Source organism: Microtus oregoni, unplaced genomic scaffold, assembly GCF_018167655.1.
Source record: "Microtus oregoni isolate MIOR12 unplaced genomic scaffold, Mior012 000030F_ref0000283, whole genome shotgun sequence".
In the NCBI taxonomy this organism is placed as follows: Eukaryota; Metazoa; Chordata; class Mammalia; order Rodentia; family Cricetidae; genus Microtus; species Microtus oregoni.
The window spans coordinates 1,070,186-1,076,270 of NW_024543089.1; positions in this window are offsets into that span (position 1 = coordinate 1,070,186).

A 6,085-nucleotide genomic window follows, 5' to 3' on the forward strand; every position below is an offset into this window, starting at 1 on the left:
TGTAACACCACATTTAAGGCCATTGTCCTTTCACTATTGTATGTTTGTGACATTTTTGTCAAAATAAAGATGAACAATACATGATGAAAATTGTGGGAGCTCTGTATTACACTGTTTAGGTCTATCTTCCTGTGTTTCTTCTGTGCTTGACACTACATCTTTCTCACACATTTTACAACCAGGCAGTTAGATGCTTCTAGCTTAAGTGATCATTTGCAGGATGGCTTGCCTTTCAAGGTCTTCACTGAGTTCTGGGTGAATTTTAGGGTTGTTTTTCTATATTGCTATAAAGAATGTCTTTGAGATTTTGATAAAGATTCCATAGCATACTGTGAAGACTACAGAATGTTAATTCTTCCCAAAATAAATGTAGAACCATTTTTACCTGTTAATTAATTTTCTTCATTACAATTTGTTCTGTGAAGTCTTGCATATGTTGGATTGTTTTTATTCCTAATGATGTCATTTTATCACTGTTGTAAGTGGGCTTTTCTTAATTTTTTATATAGCTATTAATTGTGCATAGAAATGGCACTATGTAGCTGTGCTCTTAAATTTTAATAGTTTATAAGTTGGTTTTTCTCCTTAAGGTTTTCTGCATATTTGATTCCAGACCATCAGCAAACAGAGTTGATTTCCCTTTTCCAATTTTTACGTACATATTTAACTTATTTATTCTTGTCCTTTACAAGGTATTCTTTGTGTCTCTAGATGTAGAATGGAGTCTTATTATAGTGTAAACTTACATACGACTTTATTTTCTTTGCCATCATTAGACAGGGATTTCTGTCTAAAATAAGAAATATGAACAGAGCCTCATAATGGACCATGAGATGTGTATACACATGAAAAGAAGAAAAACATTTTTTTTTTATTGAAAGTCCTATGTCATAAGATTTCTTTTTCACTCTTTACTTTCTATATGTTTCATTTACTACAAGAATTGAACATTGAAGTTCTTGGGATCTTTTCTTTGAAGTATTTTTAGAGAAATAATTTCAGTGCTAGTCTCTCAACCAAAATTGATCAAGATTAGTTAGTAAGAAGGAAAAGTCATATTATCAGATGATAGCAGAGGGATCATATATGGCACTGGTAAAAGTAAATTTCTGTGTGAACTGATGGCTACTTTCCTGAGAATTTTCTGCTCCCTGCAGCTCCTGTATGCTTCCACCCCCTGGGGTAGAAACATATGCTGAACAGAGGAGAAAAAAATGCTCCATTCTGTACTTCCACTGGTTTAGAAAGCTACTATTCTTTGAAGTAAGTCCTTGTCTTAAAAAAAATAAGGAATGCATTCTATTTTTCCTAAAATTTACATTTAAATGTTCAACATAGTCTTGATATTCATAGGACATCATAAGAGATGTAGTTTTTTTGGATTATATACAATTTAAAATGTCTATGTGTTAATTATGTGGCAAAATCAAATCTTGATTTTTTTCTTACATATAATGGCATTTTAAGGTGCTTAGTTAGGTCTCAGTGAAAATATTTACAGCCTATGAAATATTATTACAACTCTTTTGAAAATAATAGCATGAGAAAATGTACCTCTAAAGGTTTCCACATGAAGAACATTAAAGGGAATGCTTTAGGCAGAAGAAAATTTATGTCATTTGGAAACACAAAAATAGGAGAAGCAAGAAACAACAGAATATTTTATAATGTTGCCATGTGTAGGAGCAAATACAAATTGTTACTGTGAACACATATTGCAATTATCATCATCATCATATAGGTAGATTATGAAATTTATATGAAATGTCCATGCTTGAAATTATGCTAAAGATATGCTAATATGCTAGTACAATTTTGTTTGCAGCTTCTGCTCCATGAGTAGTCCAAATGACAACTTACGATGGAATATAATAAGTAAATTAATCCCAATTCTCAAAGGACCCACTGCAAGAATAACAAAGGGATAAATAATTCTCTAGTCCAGAGGGAGAAAGTGGAATGAAGTATTTTATTAACTGGAAGAAGTTAATAAAACTGAGAAATGAGAAAAAATGTAAATATTATACAAATACAGAAATGGTAAGATAAATACCAAAGAGGACAGCAATATAAACATATTAAATGACCCAATGGGAACACAGGAATTATAAACCCAGATAAAGTAACATATTTAATGACTTAGTGGTAAAATAGTTGTATCTCTACTATCAAGTAACAGGATGTTTGAAAGCCAAAACCTAGGAGAATTATACAGTAAATGTTAGACAAAAGAAAAACAATATAGCTACATTAATGTCAAACATGGAGAATTTTAGGTGATAAAAGTTGCTAGAAATAAAGAACAAATCATTATAACCATATAGAGAACATTCCTCTTGGAAAACCAACAAAAATAAAAAAATCTTTTATTTCATATAACATAAAACTCTCTATAAATGAAATATGCTTAGCAAAATATTTCCAAAATTTTAACGGGGCAAAATAAAACATATCTTACAACTTAAAGGATGAGCTAAGGGGATTAAAAATAATCAGAGATGTAGAAAACCTAATAATGCAGTTAGTGAGCTTCACAAAAGGATAAAAGTGAAGCCAGAGAATGATCAAATTAAAAGAAACCTCTTCTGAAATACATGAGCTGTTATAAACTTGAGCACAAGCTGAGATGAGCTCATATCTCACAATACTAAAAAGATATCCTTGAATGTTTCAAACTCGGTGAGAAATTTGACCTTAAGAACATCAAAGACAAAGAACACAGTGGAAATTAGGAAAGTTTTGAGCGTAAGTGATGTTGAAGATATGCTGTATTAAAATATGTCAGGGTAGATCGAAATGTACACATGAAAACACAAATATTTTTATGTATGTCGTCTGCCTTTCATGGAAACCACATATAGCTTCATGGAGTCAACATTTGGAATTGGAAATGTTCTGGGGAAAATATCCTTATTTAGCGAACATGCACCTGTCTTTCCTGCCATTGTTTGCTGAATACTGCACCTGTGAACAGCATATATATTGCATTAGGTGTTAGGAGTAAATTAAAAATGTCTTTAAGTTTAAGGGATGATGTGGGTAGATTACATGCTATGTGATTTTATTGAAAGTGTTGCTGGTTTATGGATTTTTAATATATGTAAATGGTTTTTAAATTGATCCTCTGTTGGTATGGCTACATAGCTGCACACAATAAGACTAAGAAAAATACAATACAAATGTGAAATTAAAGTTTTTGTAGCTATGAGTCTCTTCTTAGTAAATAGAAGGTTGATTGATTAATCATGTATATAGAGATACCTCTACATCAAATCACATAAAAATCTTTAAAATTGATTATAAATATTATTGTAAAGGATTAACAAAACACTTAGCACTGATAACCATACACTAGCTAACAATATCTTTTTTTAATTAATTAATTAATTTATTTATTTTTTGTTTTTTTTTAATTTTTTTTTTGAGAAAAGAAGAAAAAAAAACATAAACAAAAAACAAGTTTCCACCTCCTCCCAGCCTCCCATTTCGCTCCCCCTTCTCCCACCCTTCTCCCCTCCTCCCACCCTTCTCCCCCTCCCCCCACTCCTCTCCCCCTCCCTCTCCAGTCCACAGAGCAGTCCGGGTTCCCTGCCCTGTGGTAAGTCCTAGGTCCTCCCCTCTCCGTCCATTCCTAGGAAGGTGAACATCCAAACTGGCTAGGCTCCCACAAAGCCAGCACATTACGTAGGATCAAAACCCTGTGCCATTGTCCTTGGCTTCTCATCAGCCCTAATTGCTCGCCATGTTCAGAGAGTCCAGTTTTATCCCATGCTTTTTCAGTCATAGTCCAGCTGGCCTTGGTGAGCTTCTAATTGATCAGCCCCACTGTCTCAGTGGGTGGGTGCATCCCTCGTGGTCCCGACTTCTTTGTTCATGTTCTCCCACCTTCTGCTCCTCCTTGGGACCTTGGGAGCTCAGTCCAGTGCTCCTGTGTGGGTCTCTGTCTCTATCTCCATCCATCACCAGATGAAGGTTCTATGATGATATGCAAGATATTCGTCAGTATTGCTCTAGGATAGGGTCATTTCAGGTTCCCAATCCTCAGCTGCCCAAGGAACTAACTGGGAACCTCATCTTGGGCACTTGGGAGCTCCTCTAGGGTCAAGTCTCTTGCCAACCCTAAAGTGGCTCCCTTAACTAAGAATTGTGGTTCCGTGCTCCCCTATCCACCCCTCCTTTATCCCAATTCTCCTGTTTCCCCAAGTCCCCCCTCCTTCCCTTCTACCTTTTCTCTCCCCATCTCCCCTTACCCCCATCCCACCCCACCCCCAAGATTCCAATTTTCTCCCCGGCAATTTGGTCTACTTCCCTTAGCCAAGAGGATAACTATATGTTTTTCCTTGGGTTCATCTTCTTACTTAGCTTCTTTAGGTTCACCTATTGTAGACTCCGTGGCCCTTATTTATGGCTAGAAACCAATTATGAGCGAGTACATGCCATGTTCATCTTTTTGGGTCTGGGACACCTTACTCAGGATAGTGTTTTCTATTTCCATCCATTTGCATGCAAAATTCGAGAAGTCATTGTTTTTTACCGCAGCGTAGTACTCTAGCGTGTATATATTCCATACTTTCTTCATCCATTCTTCCATTGAAGGGCATCTAGGTTGTTTCCAGGTTCTGGCTATTACAAATAATACTGCTATGAACATAGTTGAACAAATGCTTTTGTCATATGATAGAGCATCTCTTGGGTATATTCCCAGGAGTGGTATTGCTGGGTCCAGGGGTAAGTTGATCCCGAATTTCCTGAGAAACCGAAACACTGACTTCCACAGTGGTTGCACATGATTGCATTCCCACCAGCAATGGATGAGGGTACCCCTTCCTCCACAGCCTCTCCAGCACAGGTTATCATTGGTGTTTTTGACTTTAGCCATTCTGACAGGTGTAAGATGATATCTCAAAGTTGTTTTGATTTGCATTTCCCTGATTGCTAAGGAAGTTGAGCACGACCTTAAGTGTCTTTTGGCCATTTGAACTTCTTCTGTTGAAAATTCTCTGTTCAGTTCAGTGCCCCATTTTTTAATTGGGTTAATTAGCATTTTAAAGTCTAGTTTCTTGAGTTCTCTATATATTTTGGAGATCAGACCTTTGTCCGTTGCGGGGTTGGTGAAGATCTTCTCCCAGTCAGTAGGTTGCCTTTGTGTCTTAGTGAAAATATCCTTTGCTTTATAGAAGCTTCTCAGTTTAAGTAGGTCCCATTTATTCAATGTTGCCCTTAATGTCTGTGCTTCTGGGGTTATACATAGGAAGCGATCTCCTGTGCCCATCTGTTGTAGGGTACTTCCACTTTCTCTTCTATCAGGTTAAGTGTGTTCGGGCTGATATTGAGGTCTTTAATCCATTTGGACTTGAGTTTTGTGCACGGTGATAGATATGGGTCTATTTTCATTCTTCTACAGGTTGACATCCAGTTGTGCCAGCACCATTTGTTGATGATGCTTTCTTTCTTCCATTGTATACTTTTAGCTCCTTTATCGAAAATGAGGTGTTCATAGGTTTGTGGGATAAAATCCGGGTCTTCTATACGATTCCATTGGTCGACTTCTCTGTTTTTATGCCAGTACCACACTGTTTTCATTACTGTAGCTCTGTAATAGAGTTTGAAGTCAGGGATGGTAATGCCTCCAGAAGATCCTTTATTGTATAGGATTGTTTTGGCTATCCTGGGTTTTTTGTTTTTCCATATAAAGTTGATTATTGTCCTCTCCAGATCTGTGAAGAATTTTGATGGGATCTTGATGGGGATTGCATTGAATCTATAAATTGCCTTTGGTAGAATTGCCATTTTTACTATGTTGATCCTCCCAATCCAAGAGCAAGGGAGGTCCATCCATTTTTTGTTTTCCTCTTCAGGTTCTTTCTTCAATGCCTTAAAGTTCTTGTCAAATAGATCTTTCACTTCCTTGGTTAGATTTACCCCAAGATATTTTATGCTGTTTGTGGCTATCGTGAATGGTGAAGCTTCTCTGATTTCCCTCTCTGCTTCCATATCCTTTGTGTATAAGAGGGCGCCTGATTTTTTGGAGTTGATCTTGTATCCTGCCACATAACTAAAGCTGTTTATCAGCTGTAAAAGTTCT